Here is an 18,875-nt window from a genome sequence, read left to right on the forward strand (position 1 = left end):
TTTCAAGCAGGTAAAAAATAAATTAAAAGAAATCCCTACACTGATGTTCCTTGATTTACACTGTTAAATGGCTCATTAACATGTAATTCTGTTTAAGAATTACATTTGAGACTCCTTGCTCAGATTTTGGTTCCCAGTACAAATCTTTCAGAGATTCAAGTTCTGATTAATCAATAATTTGTCAGCTAGGATACATTCAGGCAACAGCTGCAACTACAGAACAGGTGCACTGCCTCAGCGCCTTGAAAAGACATAATCTTGCGCACTACTAGCAGAAAAAGTATCGGTTACCAGACAGCATATGTGCAGTACAGCAAGACAAAAACATATATTCATATGTTGGCTTGTTTAAGCCTCAAGCCCTCGATCTTTGTTGAAATACAATAATTTCATTCCTATGGTTTTCAATACCAAAAACTCAACCTCCAGGAGGGCTAAAGTCTAATTTGTACTCCAAACCAAGTAGCAGTGCAGTTTGCTACTACTGAGGCTGAATCCATAAAGACTTCAAGACCACGTCCAGAAGACAAGTTATTATATATAATACCCTAAAAGTTCTGAAACATAATTATCATATACATAGCTGGTCCTTCAGAGCTTTTTACCTATAACATGTTTTTTGGTGCCAGTTATTTAATGTACTGGAGATAACTGTGACTTACCGATCAAATAGTTGAATACTTATACTTACTTGGGATTTCATTTCTGCTGAACGACAAAGGAAGAACAGGACTCACTTAAAAAAGACAAACTTTAGAAATGAAAGTAAAAATCTTACCACACACTGTCACTTTTGGAGGCAGCATAGAGGGGCAGTCAACGGTAAAACACTGGTGAAACAGGTCAAAACTCTAGGCCCAAAATCCATTATTATTATCATCGGTGACAGTACCACCACTGTGCCCTTCATAATTACTCATCACTCCTAAGATTCTTCATTTGGCACCACACGTTGTGTTTAAGAGAAACACTCTGGGAGGTTTTGAATGAGACTTGTTTTTTTGTTAGCCAAGTTACAGGACAATTTTTAGCGTGGGGAGAAGGGAAGAAGGAAACGGACCAGAAAAAGAATTTAAGCCATCATCTAGAAACCAACAGAGCACCGATAGTTCCAAACATTATGTCAGACACTAAAATCACTGATCTAGGCTCAAGTGGTTTATAAAACCTATAAAAAGACTACACCAGCAAAGTCCCCATTTATCTGTAGAGCTCAGAAACTAAAACAAGGAATATTTTAGCTTAAAACCTTATCTCAAGAGAATCATATACACTTCACATGAAGAAAAATACCTGAAACCAAACATTTTTAAAAGCTCCAATACCCAAAATATAAGAAAAAATAATAATTCAGAAGACTCGATCAATCCCTGATAATCACAAACGGCTGGGCAATCTCTATCTCCCTTCCACACTTACCATCCATCCCATGGAAGACCAAGGGAGATGAGACCTCCCAGACGTACGCAACACCTGGCTGCTGCAAAGTTCTCTGGAGACTCCTTGCGGAACAGCAGCTTCGCATCTCTTGTGTCTCTCCCTATCATGATCATGCAGGAAGCAAGGCTGGCTGTGCTATTTCTTATCATTGTCTGTCACCCATGTGCAACATGGGTGTTGCACAGAGAAGTAAAAAGTTGTACAGAGAAGTAAAAAGTAGTTCCCTTTCCCCCAGAACGTTGAGGCTGACGTACAGGGGTAATTCTCCCATGCACACAGTCATTATTTAGGCCGACTCAGTGACTTCAACAGGCTTCATCATGTGATCAGGTTTGTTGCCAGCTGCATAATGCTCCCACATCTGTAGATAGAGCTGCTCTAGTTCCATTGTGTATTGTTTGGTGTTGAACAGAGGGCTAGATATTCTCTGCTTCCAGAATTTGCCACGAATTTTCTTCAGGTATTCTAGGTCAGTTCCCAGTTTCACAGCTATGTCTTCATAGTCTTGTCTATTTTTAGCAATAAGCTCAGGACAGCCTAAACAAGTGAGCTGGGAAGCTGCAACTCGGGAAGCGAGAGTCTCTCCTGGCATAGTCACCATGGGTGTCCCTGCCCAAAGCACATCCATCCCTGTGGTGTGTCCATTACAGAGTGGAGTGTCCAAGCAGACATCAGCCAGCTGGCCTCTGCGAACATGTTCCTCTTTAGGAGCAACAGGTGAAAAGATGATACGGTTCTGGGGAAGGCCCAGATTTTGTGCGTACCGTTGAATATTAGGTTCTCCTACTGCTGGAAAATGCAACAGCCACAGTACACTATTGGGAACACGCTTCAGAATGCTTGCCCACATCTGCAAAGTAGGTGGGTCAATTTTATATAACTGATTAAAGTTACAGTACACAATGGCATCTTCCGGTAACCCGTACTGAGAACGTGTGGTTACAATAATGGTACGGGGAACCTCCTCTCCAGTGGCAGCCTTATTGTTGATCTGGGGAGTTGCCAGTCCATTGCTAATACTGAATCCATTAATTGTTATCTGAATTTGTCCTCTGTTAATCATGTCAATAACTGCTTCTGCAATAGAATTCATAGAAATGACAGGCATATTAAGAGCCGTATTACTGCTGTCTGTGTTGTCTTCTCCATCAGGACATTTCATCTTGACTACTTTCACATCTGGTAGACTATCAAGAAATGCTTTGAGGTCGATGCCATTCAGCACAATCCGATTGTCATAAATGTGCCCATTGGACTTAAAATCGATGACCGCTTTTTTCTTCAGGTGAGGGAACATGTTAGCGTGATCACCAATAAAGAAAGTACGGGGCATATAAGCCAGTTTCTCAGAATACTGCTCAGCAGCTTCAGCAGGTGAAGTTTCCTGATCAGTGATGATATAATCCATGAAAAACGCGCCACTAGTCCCAGGGTACCCCAGCCACATTGCCTGAATAGGAGCTGGCCTGAGAGCAAAGAGTTCATTTCGAGCACCCCTGGTATAACCATTCATATTTACAAGGATGTGTATACCATCTTGATGGATGCGATCAGCTGCTTTTCCATCGCATGGAATCTGAGAAAGATCAATGAAATGATGGGCTTCTGACATCACCTTCACTCGGAAGTTTGTGCCATCATCTGGGCTCAGGGCATAACAGAATACCTCAAATTTGTCAGAGTTGTGCATGCCTGGAATAGACTGCATAAGATGAGAAGTAGGATGATTCCCAAAGTCAGAACTCACGTATCCTACACGCAGTCGGCCACCACTGAGCCGCAAGTCTTTTGGATGTTCATACGGTGGTTTGTGAAGGACATTTATATTATCCAAGCAGGCGTTCCCATGCCTCTCAGCAATAGCCTTTCTGAAGCCATGAGAAAGAGGATACAGCATACTATGATGAGGTTGCACGGAAGGCAACCTGTTCTTCTCTAACTGGTCAGCCACAATGCCGACCAACTTCTTCATTCGCTCATCATAGTCTGTCCAATCACAGACAAGCTGCAGGCAATGAGCCAAATTACAATAAGCGTCAGGTAAATCAGGTTGAAGCTTCAGAGCGGTGCGATAAGAAGCAATTGCTTCTGGAATATTCCATGAATCCTTGTGAATGGCAGCCAGATTGCTGTGGGCATCCACAAATGCAGGGTTAATCTGAATGGCACGAATATAACACTGCAAGGCTCCCTGGACATCCTGCATCTCCATTAGAGTGTTTCCCATATTATAGTAGGCCTCAGAAAAGGTAGGACTGATTCGAATGGCCTCCTGATAATGCATCAGAGCTTCCTGCAGTTGTCCCTGCTGCTTCAATACACTTGCTAAATTTGAATGGGCAACAGCAAACTCTGGGAAGACTTCTAAGGCTTTATGATACAAGCGAAGTGCCTCTTCAATGTTTCCCTGTTCTCTTTTGATATTGGCTAGGTTATTCAGAGAGTCTGCATGGGTGGGGCACAGCCCGAGAGCTGCATTATAACAATCTTCTGCTTCGGCACCACTGCCCTTCTCTTTGAGAGCGTTGGCTAGGTTGCAGTAAGCATCAGGGAAATGGGGTTGCAATTCAATAGCTCGCCTGTAGGTGTCTATTGCCAGATCTATCAGGCCTTGCTCATAGTATGCATAAGCCAGGTTGCCATGTACCCCTGCATGATTTGGGCTCAAGCTTAGAGCAAAAAGGTAAGCTGCCACAGCTCTGTCAAAAATCCGTGCCTCTTTGAAGACATTTCCTAAATTGATATAAGCATCCAGAAAATGGGGGTCAAGGGTGACAGCCTTTTCAAAGTGATGAATTGCAAGCCAAATCTCCCCTTGTGCATTGAAAACACAGCCAAGATTACTCCAAGTTACTGCAAAGTTCGGTTGCGTCTCAATTGCTTTCAGATAACATGCCTTGGCTTCTTCCAAGCGACCCAGGGCTTTGAGCAGGTTCCCCAGGTCACTGAGAACACAGTACAAATCAGGATTGCACTGAAGAGCAGAGACGTAAGCTTGTGCTGCCCCTTCCAAGTCACCTGCTGCTACCAAAGCGGCTGCCAGGTTAATATAACCATCGATGAAATCTGGCTTGAGATGCACTGCATACCGGTAATGCTCAATTGCTTCCTGCAACTGCCTTCCTTCTTTGTACACATTCCCCAAATTCGAATAGGCTTCTGCCAGAAGAGGGTTCTGTTTGATTGCCAGAGTACTAAAGTGGGCAGATCTGTCCAGCCTTCGACACTGGAAGTGTATAGATGAAAGTAATAAAAGTACATCAGTATTGTCTGGCTCTTGTCTCCAGAGCTGCATGCAGTATCTCTCAGCTGCCTCAAAATCTCCCGCCTGATATTCTTGATGTGCCAACTCAGCTAACCCTTGGAAGGTTAGTTTCGTTGGCTCTGTGCTGTCGGCCACGTTGCCCACGGAAGACGCCATCTGGAGCTTCTGGAGGGAGAGAGAAAAGGGGATCATTGAGTCCCGCTGCCGCCACTACTGGCAAGAGTGTTTCTAGAGGGAGCAAATACGAGGGCAGCAGCCATACCACTGCTTTGACAGGCTTAAGCAGCGGCAACAGTTACAGGCACCGAACCTTAGGAACTCTGGTTGGCCATCTACCTCTCACGGTCTTGAAATCTTAATTCTTAACCCTGCCTTCTTCCACCATTTTTTCTCCTATTCAGGGAATAAAAATTACCTATACGCTTGCCTTAGAAGAAATCAAAAGTCAGTAGTAGTCCAAACACTTTTTAAAATTGTGTTTTCTGTCCAGTTGGAAATGAAATAGATGATTGAATTTTCTTCATTCATATAGTCAATGTGGAAAACATTAGGGCCGTGAATTTCAATACAGTAAGATCAGAAAACTTTAAATTGGCCTTCCCAAACCAGTAATAAGTAACCGATATTGTATATAATGCTAAAATCTTAGAGACTGAGCTTGATATTTATAAACTTGTGAAAACATTAGCTAATTTCTCCTCATATTTCTCATGCCTCAAACCTGAGTATTACTTTTTTAAAAATAAATTTATTTATTTACTTTTTTGTGTGTGGTACGCAGGCCTCTCACCACTGTGGCCTCTCCCGTTGCGGAGCACAGGCTGCGGATGCACAGGCTCAGAGGCTATGGCTCATGGGCGCAGCCACTCCTCAGCATGTGGGATCTTCCAGTACCGGGGCATGAACCCGTGTCCCCTGCGTCTGCAGGCGGACTCTCAACCACTGAGCCACCAGGGAAGCCCCTATTTATTTACTTTTATTTTGTCTGCGTTGGGTCTTCAGTGCTGCGTGCGGCTTTTCTCTAGTTGCGGTGAGCGGGGGCTACTCTTTGTTGCGGTGCATGGGCTTCTCATTACAGTAGCTTCTATTATTGTTCCACAACTCTATGAGTTGCTTTTTAGGTCCTATGAAGAACCCTAGAAATTAGTTCATGTAATTATAGGTTTTTGCAAAATTGTCAGAAGTGAGATATTTTAACTTCCATCAGGTAAGACCAGTGTCTCTTTCTTTGCCAATCTTTCTTCTATCATATTCAGCTACGTTGGATCATACTGGAATGGCCACAGGCTTTTTTGAAATCTGGCTAAGGAGATGTTTTAAGTGAGGCTATTATGTGATTTTCAGACACCACCATATGTCATTGACTATATACTATCCCATTACAGGAATAACTTCCAGTACTCTTACTGACTACTCGACTGACTTAACTAGCGCAAGACACAGAAGCATAAGGACAAAAACGACCTTACAGTACAGCCATGTCTTGCACTTCACAGCTCTGAAAGCATGTGCATTTGAAGAAAAAAAAAAAAGAACTGAAAAGTATAAAACCAGAAGCTTTTCTGTGGAAAATTATTTCAATCATCAGGCATGTGAAAGACAAGTCAAAGATTCAGTTCTCATCAATGCTTCATCAAAACGGAAATTTTCTTCTGTCAAGAATATACTCCAGGGGCTTCCCTAGTGGCACAGTGGTTAAGAAGTCGCCTGCCAATGCAGGGGACACGGGTTCGAGCCCTGGTCCGGGAAGATCCCACATGCCGCGGAGCAACTAAGCCCGTGCGCCACAACTACAGAGCCTGCGCTCTAGAGCCCGTGAGCCACAACTACTGAGCCTGTGAGCCACAATTACTGAAGCCTGAATGCCTAGAGCGCGTGCTCTGCAACAAGAGAAGCCACCTCAGTGAGAAGCCTGTGCACCACAACAAAGAGTAGCCCCCACTCACTGCAACTAGAGAAAGCCCGCACACAGCAACCAAGATCCAACACAGCCATAAATAATTAAATAAATACAAGAATAGACTCCATCAGTAATGTGTGTAATGGAATGGTGTGAATGAGTATTTTATCAGAATTCCTGTAATGCACAAACCTATAGCAGTACTGAAGTCAGTAATGCATTTATAATAGTAAATATTTATGAGGAAGTAATCCATAGAGATTTTCTCAAAGTTAACAATGAAAATTAATGTGACATTAACAATAATAAATTGTGAAGCTGAAATAAACTTTTCTAAACTATTAATAACTAAAAGAAAATTCTAATCAACCATGTTAAAAGTAATCTATGTCTATAAACTACAAAGTTTATTTCTTAAAATTTTATTTCTAAAATACATAAATTGTCATATGAGGAGGCAGTAAAAGAATTTATAGCTAGGGCTTCCCTGGTGGCGCAGTGGTTGGGAATCCGCCTGCCGATGCAGGGGACACGGGTTCGTGCCCCGGTCTGGGAAGATCCCACATGCCGCGGAGCGGCTGGGCCCGTGAGCCACGGCCACTGAGCCTGCGCGTTCAGAGCCTGTGCTCCGCGGCGGGAGAGGCCACAACTGTGAGAGTCCCGCATATCACAAAAAGGAAAAAAAAAAAAAAGAATTTATAGCTAAAAGAGTGGGGAAAAGTTTTATACAGACACATCTGGCAGTAGTTAACTTTTTTTTGTTTTGTGCGGTACGCGGGCCTCTCACTGTTGTGGCCTCTCCCGTTGCAGAGCACAGGCTCCAGATGCGCAGGCTCAGCGGCCACGGCTCACGGGCCCAGCCGCTCCGCAGCCTGTGGGATCTTCTCAGACTGGGGCACGAACCCGTGTCCCCTGCATCGGCAGGCGGACTCTCAATCACTGCGCCACCAGGGAAGCCCGGTAGTTAATTTTTAAATGTAATTTTTCTAGATTTTGTGACACCTATAGTATTGATATTTGAAAGCATTTAAAAAATTGTAATTTGAAGATTTGTTACTGCCAGGTAAAATAAAATAGTTTGAAGCAAAACAACGTTTCCACTGAGAAAAACAAAAAATGCCAAATAAAATAGACAGCCTTCAATCAAAAAGTTCTAGACATACCAAGAGATAGAATCATATGACAAAAATTTTAAGAAAAGAACAGATAATACAAAAATATTTATATAAGATACTGTGTATCTTTATCAGGAAAAGTCTTTATCAAGAAAAGACTTTAAAACCATCAGAAATAATATTATATTTTATTTATTTGTGTATTTTATTTATATATAGACATTTATATATTTATATAAAGAACTTAAAGATAAAGCCCTAGTTAAGGCAGTGACAATAGCAGTAGCAGTGGGAGTGAAAAGAAATGCTTACATTCAAGCATATTTTGTCAGTAAAAGTCCAAGATCAAATGTCTGACTGCACACATGGGATGGATAGACAGAGTGGGAAAAATCAAAGTTAACTACAGAGGTTCTAGCGAAGATGGGGTTGCCATCACCCAACCCAAGGGGTTGCGATCATCCACAAGGTCTAGGAGACTCAAAGGGAAGGTCATGCATGGTCAGAGGAAAAGTTAATTGGTGGGAAAATAAGACTCCCAGTCTCTCTATCTCTTTCTACCAGTTTTTTAAACATCTTTATTGGAGTATAATTGCTTTACAATGGTGTGATAGTTTCTGCTTTATAACAAAGTAAATCAGTTATACGTATACATATGTCCCCATATCTCTTCCCTCTTGCATCTCCCTCCCTCCCACCCTCCCCATCCCACCCCTCTAGGTGGTCACAAAGCACCCAGCTGATCTCCCCATGCTATGCGGCTGCTTCCCACTAGCTATCTATTCCTTACACCAGTTTTGTTTTCCTGCTCATATACATAGCAGCATTTCATTCAAAAGGAAAGTCATTGATCTGACTGGTCAAATTAAAAAACACAGTTCAAGGGCTTCCCTGGTGGTGCAGTGGTTGCGAGTCCGCCTGCCGATGCAGGGGACACGGGTTCGTGCCCCGGTCCGGGAGGATCCAACATGCCGCGGAGCGGCTGGGCCCGTGAGCCGTGGCCACTGAGCCTGCGCGTCCGGAGCCTGTGCTCCACAACGGGAGAGGCCACAGAGGTGAGAGGCCCATGTACCGCAAAAAACAAAACAAAACAAAACAAAACAAACAAACAAAAAAACACAGTTCAAGGCACATTTACAGTGGTTAGTAATTTAGAATTACTAACCACAATTTAGAAAGTCATGTTCCCAGTTTCCCTCTTCCTACACCGTGGAACACATTGGCCATTTCTCCAAAGCTTCCACTCCATAGAGCGGACCAGAGATGACATTAGCCCAGAACTGAGAGCTTGGCACGAGATGGTGTCAGCCCCACCTAGAGCTCTGGCATAATTTATAACCCAACCCAGCTCTACACACAGCTCTGCATGGAATCTTGGGACTAAACTCAGCCATCATAATGTGATTCGGTTTTGCATTTGGTTTTCTTCCTTGCTTCACTTTCCCTGGCCACTCTGACAAACAAACTGTCAGGCATTCCTGGGCCACTCACGAACTTTATTCCATTTAATGTCATCCAGATTCCCAAGAAAATTACTAACAATAAGGAGGGAAATTGGGAACATGGTGAGTTTCAGATGCCTGAAATATACAGGTAATTGAATCCAGTTAAGTAGCAAATTATTTGGATCTCTAATATGCCAGTAGAATAGCAGACTAAGCTCAATTTAATGTACTCTTACTGGAGACACACGTAAACTCTGGGTGAATTTTGAAAAAGTGAAAAGCACATAGCTGAGATTAAAAGAAAGAAAGGAACACCTGCATGTTTCAGAAAGTAACAGAGAACTTAAATCTAGAGAAATAAGAGCGGACTGATGTCTATGGGTTCTGTTCCTTAGTATAGGCCTTATGTAAATAGGGGCTGGAGCTAGAAATCTCACATTACCTTGAGGCCAGGAATTTAGACTGAGGAAGGAACAATATTGAGAAGTTGGTACAGATATCCTACAGAAAGTTCATGAGGAACTGCTTAGTCCATTAAGAGGGCCAAGGGAGGTGGTGAGGAAGACTGATATCTCTTTAAACCCTTCAGGTACAGAAAACATCAACACCTCTGAAAAGTAGGCCTGTCCTTCCCAGAGTTGTGATGGCCAGCTTGTCACTAACCTGTAGGGCCCTGTATGGATCAGAAACTGCAAGGAGAGTAATTCAAAGAAAAACAGATGCAGGATGGCTGTGGCAATAAATCCTAGGACCCTATCAGAAAGAAAATTAAAACCACTCTGAAGGGAAATTTTAACAAACCAGAGCCGATAGTATCCTAACCAGAATAGAATAATAATTCTGAGGAAGTTACTTGAGTTATTTAAGTAATAGTCAATGCATTTCCATGGCCAGGCCCTTTTGAAGAATTCTAAAACATATACAAACAATTCATTTACATCTTATATATCCCACCATCCAGAGCAAAATTCACTTCAGAACTGTACTGGTGGAAACTGGGCAGCACTATGGAGAAAATAAAAAGGTGTTTACCATCAAAAAACGTGAAGGGAAGAAAGATAATGTCGAATTTTTAATTATCCTGTGGTTTATTTAAATCTTTTGGAAACCCAAAATAGAGAAAACCTAGGAGGAAATGAAGATTTACATATTTAGAGGTTTATCAAGTCATCTATCAAAGCTTGATTAATCTCTTCTTTGAATAACATTCCTGAGAGGTATAAATGTGTCCAGTGATAGGGTTGAATAAGCCTGAGAGAATTTCAATTGTTTCCTATTCTTGGTCAGCTATTAAGACCTTTCAGGAGCATCTTGATTTTCATGGCATCATCCAACAAAAAGCAGGATAGTTTACAGAAAGTCCTGGTCCACTTTTTGGCTTGCTTTTGTGTTTATGTTTTTGTTTTTTTCACATTGGGCGGTTCCATTAGGCTACCTATTGCAGACTCCCTCATTCACGTATGCATTCATTCAAACAATATTTACTGAGTTGAGATATTTAATTAACACTCAATAAATGATGCTTAGATGAATGAATGCGCTTTTTATCAAAGTAAGTGTTAAGTACTGAGAAAAATTACAAAATGTATGATCCCAGACCCACAAAAGCTTATAACTGTGTTGAGGATATAACATATGCTGAGGAAATAAGTAATATATCATATTGGACAGTTTCTAAGTTCAAAAATGAGTTCTTACAAATAATCAGAGCCTAAGGAGGACAAAGAAGGGACAGTTCATTATGGGTTGAATCTATCAATAAATGTACCTTTCAGATGAGATTTGAGATTGACCTTAAAGAAAGAAGAGGACTCAGATATAGGAACAGAGCACAAAAAAGGCATGGTGATAGCATGTGCATAGATAGTGTGGCCAACATTTATGTTCTTCATTAAAGATAGTCAGAGATAACCCAAACGTAACTGTTTCCATGGGTCCATTCTCAGTATCCAAACAAAACGGCAAATCCTATCTTAGCTAAACTACTGAAAAACACAGTCTTTAACAAAGAGATTGTGAAGGAAAGGGGGAGAGAAAGGCTTGCATCCCACACCACACAACAAAACTTATTTACTTATTTGTTTAATTTTCTCCCTCTAAAAATTTCCTCTCCCTCTCTCTGTACGTCTCTCTTCTCCCACGTCTGGCCACACTCTACCAGCCATCTTTCCAGATCTTTCCAGAACTCTCTATCCTAGTTTCATTATGCCACATTTTAAACATCTCACAGGTCTCCAGGATGAATGCCCATCACTTATTCCACAAAGACAAACGAAGGACACTTCTCAGGATCACGTTTCTTTGAAGGAAGAGGTCATGAGGAGTGATTATAAATAATATAAGGTGGAGAGCAGTGACGTAAAATACCATTTTTCCTCTTAGAATGTGAATACAGGGAACTTTGGGAAACTAGAAAATCTAGAAAGGATTCACTGATAATTATTTATTTTCAATGAATGAAAGAAAATGTAATAATACAGCTAAACTCTGACAGGTGAACTTTTTCAAAAGGTGCTTTCACACCTTCACTATTGGGATGTGTTTGATAAACACATCTTTCCTTCTTTACTTTCTTCTTTCTTTGCAGATACTGGCACCAAACTTTCAAACAATACGAACCTTCCCATAAGTCCCTTGCCAGGCAAGATTAAGGGAAAACAATCCAAACAGATTTTTGAAGAAGATAACTGGTTGAAAGCACAGGAAAAGTGTTGGGTTTCTCTTTTCATCAGTCACATAAAGAGTAATGTGGGAACTGGTTTAAAAAGTCTCTCTCCATGAGGGGCTAAGGTTAAGATTAGAACTTCTGAGGGCAGAAGAGCAAAACAACCACAACAATCCACATATTTTCAAGAGCTGCCCTTTGGATGTGAGGGATTCATTTTTCACACTATTTTTTCAGCAACCCAACTGCTGTCTTTATTAAATGACATAAGAGAATACAGTGTGGCCAAGAAGACTTAGATTTCCTTAGCCCCAAGTCAGATATTCTCAATTGACTGTCCACTCAAATTAAAAAGAGAGGGCTTCCCTGGTGGTGCACTGGTTGCGAGTCTGCCTGCCGACGCAGAGGACATGGGTTTGTGTCCTGGTCCAGGAAGATCCCACATGCCGTGGAGCGGCTGGACCTGTGAGCCATGGCCACTGAGCCTGTGCGTCTGGAGCCTGTGCTCTGCCACAGGAGAGGCCACAACATCGAGATGCCCATGTAACGCAAAAAAACCAAAAAAAAAACAAAATCAAAACAGATAAAAAACAAATTAAAAAGAGAGATTTACAAGAGGAAACTGGATACAACTGAGTGTACTTTTATTTCAACCTTTACCTGAATTTTTTGTTTAGTTTTCAATTCTTCGCTGAAGTGCCTACATTAATATGTTTTTAAGAACATTGCCTTAAGTTGAAGTATTCATTCAGTATATTCATTTACTATAATTTAGAAAAGCCAAATGATTTAGGCAAATTCATTTCTATATTGCCACAGCAGTGTAGTGTGAACTAAATGACACCTGGCAGTTCTTTACTTAGATACTAACTCAATTAGAAGGTAGAACAAGGATACCTACCCATTCAGGGAAGGAAAGGTCACTTAGCCTGTGTAGCTGTCTTAGGTCTCTTATCATCACAGTAACAAATGGAAGACTGAAAACCATATGATCATCTCAATAGATGCAGAAAATGCTTTTGAAAAAAAATTCCATATCCATTCATGGTAAAAACTCTCCAGAAAGTGGGCATAGAGGGAACATACCTCAACATAATAAAGGCCATATATGATAAGCCCATAGCTAACATACTCAATGGTGAAAAGCTGAAAGCATTTCCCCTAAGATCAGGAACAAGTCAAGGATGCCCACTCTCACCACTTTTTTTTTTTTTTCACCACCACTTTTATTGAACGTAGCTTTGGAAGTCCTAGCCACCGGAATCAGACAAAAATAAATAAATAAATTAAAGGACTCCAAAATGAAAAGGAAAAAGTAAAACTGTCACTGTTTGCAGATGGCATGATACATAAAAATCCTAAAGACACCATCAAAAAACTATTAGAGCTCAAAAACGAACTTGGTAAATTTGCAGGATACAAAATTAATATATAGAAATCTACTGTATTTCTATACACTAACGGTGAACTATGAGAAAGAGAAATTAAGGAAACAATCCCATTTACAATTGCATGCAGAAGAATAAAATACATAAGAATAAACCTGGCTAAGGAGGTAAAAGACCTGTACCCAGGAAACTATACGACACTGATAAAAGAAATTAAAGATGACACTAACAGCTGGAAAGATATACCATGGTCACAGATTGGAAGAATTAATATTGTTAAAATAACCATCATACCCAAGGAAATCTATGGATTCAATGCAGTCTGTATCAAAATATCAAGGGCATTTTCCACAGACCTAGAACAAATAATTTTAAACTTTGTATGGAAACACAAAAGATCCTGAATAGCTAAAACAGTCTTGAGAAAGAAGAACACAACTGGAGGAATCATGCTCCCTGGCTTCAGACTGTGCTACAAACCTACAGTAATCAAAACAGTATGGTACTGGCACAAAAACATTGATCACTGGAACAGAATAGAGAGCCCAGAAAGAAACCCATGCACTTATGGTCAATGAATCTATGACAAAGGAGGCAAGAATATGCAATGCAGAAAAGTCTGGGCTTCCTTAGGGATGGTTTCATCAATTAATTTGTTTTCTTCAATGGACCATACATTCCATGTCTTTGTATACCTTGTGATTTTTTTGGTTGAAAATTTGCCTTTCAAATATTATAATGTGGTGTCTATGGAAATCAGATTCTCCCACTTTCCCAGGGTTTTCTGGGCTTTTGATTGTTGAAGTCTGTAGTAGTCTGTTTGTTTAGAGACCTTTCCAAACTATTTTTGCAATGATTGAATTCCTTATCGTATGTAGGCACTGAAGTCTCTGTTCCTTTCGTTCATGCTTAGCTAATGTTTTGACAGAGATTTCCTTGAATTCCTGCACCTAAAACAAACAAAAACAAATATACACAAGCACATCCACATGCACACTCAAAAGCACACACCTCTTCCCATTGTGCAGATTGCTGGATCACTTCTTCAACATTTAGCTGACCTGCATTGAGTTCAGGGCTCAGCCCATGGTAAAAGCTTAGAGACTCCTCTGGTGTTTTCAGAACATGCCTCTTATCTTGAGTATGCATGTGGCTTTCTTAATCTCTCTGGACACATGTGTACTTCTTGTATGTTCTAATTTCCCAAAGAATCTCCCCCAACTTTTGCTCCTGGATCTTATGTGGTCTATTGTATTTCAATGCACAGTCTTCTGCCCCAGCCATCTGTGCTTTGTTAGTTCACCTTGCACTTTTTTTGAGCAATGACCGCTGCTTTTCCAGACTGTGTTCCAAGTTAGGTAAGACAGAGATAAGCATCTTGTGTCAGTCCTTCAGGTAGCTCCCAGACAGGTGAGAACAGATACACATAATAATCTGAGAGTACGGTCTCTTCTGCTCCCTCCGGAAGCAGGATTGAGGGTCCCATACTAGGAATGGTCTGCTGCTATTTTAAGACTGTCATTGCATTAAGACTCCACCACTTTAAGACCATCACTACACTAACAGTGGATGGGGCAAGGGAAAATAAAAATGCCACAAAGCTTTCCTGCCATTTTCAAATTGCCTCTTCCCTGGTTCAGTATGTGTTTGGTTACTGGAAATCTTTGGCTGATTTCAGGACAAAGAGAAACTCAAAGAACCCCACAACAAGAAACAGTATCATCACACTCTCAGAAGCCAAAAGACAGAGAAAGAATCTTTTCTCCCAGAGGAGAAAGAAAAAGGAAATTTGTTGCAAAACAGGGATCCTCAAAAAGATTAATTGCTAATTTCCTATCTGAAACCACAGAAGCAAAAGGCCAGACATATTAAAGTGCTGAAAGAGAAAAGCTGTCCACCAAGAATTCTATATTTGGTCAAACTGGTTTCAAAACTTAGGGAGAAATTAACATATTCCCGGATGAACAGAAGCTGAGGACGGTTGTTTTACAACTTCCTACCACTGCCCTAGGAGAAATGCTCAATGGAACCTTCAGGTTGAAATGAAAGGACATTAGACAGCAACTCGAAGCTGTATAAAGAAATAGAAATCTCCAGTAAAGATAAATACATGGGCAAACACTAAAGCCAGTATTGTGTTACTGGCTTGTAACTCTACTTTTTATTTCTTACATGATTGAGAAAACAAATGCATAAAATAATCATAAACCCATGTTATTGGGCTCACAAAGTATAAAGGTGTATTTTTTGACAACAATAATGTAAAGAGGAGAAATGGAACTGTAGAGCAACAGAGTTTCTGTGTGCTATTGAAATTGGTTTCAATTCAAATTATATTGTTTTAACTTTAGAATGGTAAATGTAATCTTCTTGATAACCACAAAGAAAATATCAATAGACTATATGCAAAAAGAAATGAAAAGGGAATCAAGAGTTCACTACAAGAAAATCGGCTAAGCACAGAAGTCGGTCATGGAGTAAATGAGGGGCAAAAAATGCATATGACATACAGAAAACAAGCAGGAAACAGAAAGAATTAAGTTCTTCCTCATCAGTAAGTTTTGAAAAAGTAAGTGGATTAAGCTCTCCAATAAAAAGATAAACATTGGCAGAAAGGAGTTTAAAAACAACCATAATCCAAGTATATGCTGTCCACAAAAAACTCGCTTGATTTCTAAAGACACAAGTTGGTTGAAAGTTAAAGCATAGAATAAAATATCCCATGCAAATAGTAACAAAAAAGAAAGAAAGAAAGAGAGAGAGAGAAAGGAAAGAAGGAAGGAAGGAAGGAAGGAAGGAAGACAGATCTGGGATGGCTATGTTAATATCACACAAAAGAAACTTTAAATCAAAAACTATCACAAGAGGATAAGGAGGCCACTGTACGTTGATAACAAGTTCAATCTATCAAGAAGATATAACAACTATAAACATATATGTACCAAACAACCCCCAAATATGTGAAGCAAACATTGACAGAATTGAAGGAAGAACTAGATAGCTCTAAAATAATAGTTGGAGATCAATACCTTGCTTTCAATAATGGATAACACATCTAGACAGAAGATCAGTAGAGAGGTAGGGGGACTGAATAACACATTTAACCAACTAAACCTAACAGCCATATATAGATCACTCCACTCAACAACAGAAGGATACACATTTTTCTCAAGTACACATGGAACATTCTCCAGGATAGACCATATGTTAGGCCACAATACAAGTACCAATACATTTTTAAGAAATGGAAATCATACAAAGTATCTTCTTTAGCCACAGTGAAATGAAGGTAGAAATCAATAACAGAACCATTGGTAGCCATTTCCCATCATGCCTGCCACACATGATATAAAGCAATAAAGGAAAAAACATAATTCACCATTTAGAGAAGTGGGAAAGAGGACATACCATTGACACAGAGTGTGTGCTGTTTCCTGTTGACAGGGATAGAAATAAATTAGCATCGTTTATTCATTAGTGTGTTAATTTCTTGGTCAATCATTGGGCAGCTGGTGTTTCTGCCTGATGGGAAGATTTCCTATACTCAGTGTTGAGTGGAGCCAACCTTGAAAGGGACATTTAAAAGCATTATACTGTGATGGGCTTTGCAGTACCCTTTCTCCTATACCAGTATTTAGGCTGGGGTATTTCCATGGAGTGTGTACAATCGTAGGCCCCAGGTCACCAAAATTTAGTTTGATTCCTTTTGTTAATACATTCCCTCAGTACTTTGTCTTTTGTATCCTTTTGCATTTACTTCATTCTGTAGTATCACTGCGAAAGAGCTTTGTTTCCTGTTCAGATGCCAAAAAGTGGATATCAATACCTCCTGAGTTTTACACATCAGAGATCAGTTTTAGATATCAGGGACAGAGACAGCAACTATTTCCAATGACTTTGAGACATACATTGACCATGTGATTAACATGTTGAGTGTTGAAATGTGTGTCAAGCTCATTATACTTGCTCTAAAATGTTTCAAACTGCAAAGATTTAAAAATCTTTATCTTTGAATAGTTTTCCTGTGCTGTCCCTTTGCATCAGACTGTTAATGTGCAGCCTGGCAACTTCAAATAATGTGGCTTTGTAACCAATTATTTACAGATTGTTTTATCCACAGAGAATCTTTTTTTAGATAAATTTATTCATTTTTGGCTGTGTTGGGTCTTTGGTGCTGCACACGGGCTTTCTCTAGTTGGGGCGAGCAGGGGTTACTCTTCGTGGTGGTGTGCAGGCTCCTCATTGCTGTGGCTTCTCTTGTTGCGGAGCGTGGGCTCTCGGCACTGGGGCTTCAGTACTTGTGGCACGCGGGCTTCAGTAGTTGTGGCTCATGGGCCCTAGAGCACAGGCTCAGTAGTTGTGGCACACACGCTTAGTTGCTCCATGGCATGTGGGATCTTCCTGGACCAGGGCTTGAACCCATGTCCCCTGCACTGGCAGGCGGATTCCCAACCACTGTGCCACCAGGGAAGTCCCTACACAGAGAATCTTAAAGTCAAAACATACAACTCGATTAACTACACTTCCTCCTGTTCACATTTCGCTCATCTTTTCTTCATCTTCTGTCTATGTTTCCTTGGCCCTGTTTATATTATGTGCTTTTCCCATTATATTTGATTGTGTGTATTCTGGTGAGTTACCACAATGCTGTATGAGACACGGTAGGATAGAAATGCATTGAAGTTATCCATATATATGTAGTTTGCTTGAGTGCAGTGTTTTTTGTTTTCTGTGCTGAATTCATTAGCATGGGTCGGTATGAAATTTAGCGTAGGTCAATATGTAACTTGTAAACTAATAAAGTCTTAAAAGTGAGGAATTAAGTCTTTTAAATTTAATTATTTATTGTAAAGAGCACAATAGCATACATAAACAGATGCCTAATGAAAACTTGTATTCTAATTTGGAACTCTCATGAACACCTATTTTTTTGTTCATCTAATGGTATGATAGTAGGCCATTTGATTATTTTTATTGTTATGGCTTTAACTTTAGAACAAGGAAATATTCATAAATTTTAAAAAGTATTTTTCTTTATTTGATGGGGGTGGGATACTGGAGAAATGAAAGGTCAAACACCTAGTGAGGAATCCATACTTGTCTATACATTGTGTACTTTTATTTCAATAACTGATTTAAAATTCCTAAAAGGATGCTATAATAAGTTATTATGCCATTTTACAGACTGAATTAAGTGAATTTCAGGGAGGTATGAAACTTGCCTAAAGCTATCCAGCAGCCAAGTGGCAGAAGTGAGAATTAAATCCAGGTATACCTATCGCCAAAGTTTCTGCTCATCTCTTTACACCACCCACTTTTTTTTTTTAAACATCTTTATTGGAGTATAATTGTTTTACAATAGTGTGTTAGGTTTTCCTTTACAACAAAGTGTATCAGTTATACATATACATATGTTCCCATATCTCTTCCCTCTTGCATCACCCTCTCTCCCACCCTCCCTCTCCCACCCCTCTAGGTGGTCACAAAGCACAGAGGTGATCTCCCTGTGCTATGCGGCAGCTTCCCACTAGCTATCTAATTTACATTTGATAGTGTATATATGTCCCTGCCACTCTCTCAGTTGGTCACAGCCCACCCTTCCCCCTCCCCATATCCTCAAGTCTATGCTCTAGTAAGTCTTACACCACCCACTTTTA

The 18,875-nt window shown here is 40.4% G+C and overlaps 1 long non-coding RNA gene and 2 pseudogenes across 1 annotated transcript in view; 2 read left to right on the plus strand and 1 right to left on the minus strand.

Annotated features, from left to right (window-relative positions):
• The window catches only part of LOC136794079 (uncharacterized), a 43,943-nt gene extending 37,208 nt beyond the window's left edge, over window positions 1-6,735 (plus strand). Inside the window, exon 5 of the long non-coding RNA XR_010840361.1 lies at window positions 6,091-6,735. This is a non-coding gene — a long non-coding RNA (uncharacterized lncRNA). The remainder of the gene's footprint in view (window positions 1-6,090) is intronic.
• LOC131755514 (RNA/RNP complex-1-interacting phosphatase-like) overlaps window positions 1-18,875 on the plus strand; it is a 248,669-nt pseudogene that overhangs the window by 43,247 nt on the left and 186,547 nt on the right.
• LOC131755437 (UDP-N-acetylglucosamine--peptide N-acetylglucosaminyltransferase 110 kDa subunit pseudogene) lies at window positions 1,469-4,861 on the minus strand (annotated as a pseudogene).

This window comes from Kogia breviceps, chromosome 4 (assembly GCF_026419965.1).
Source record: "Kogia breviceps isolate mKogBre1 chromosome 4, mKogBre1 haplotype 1, whole genome shotgun sequence".
NCBI lineage: Eukaryota > Metazoa > Chordata > Mammalia > Artiodactyla > Physeteridae > Kogia > Kogia breviceps.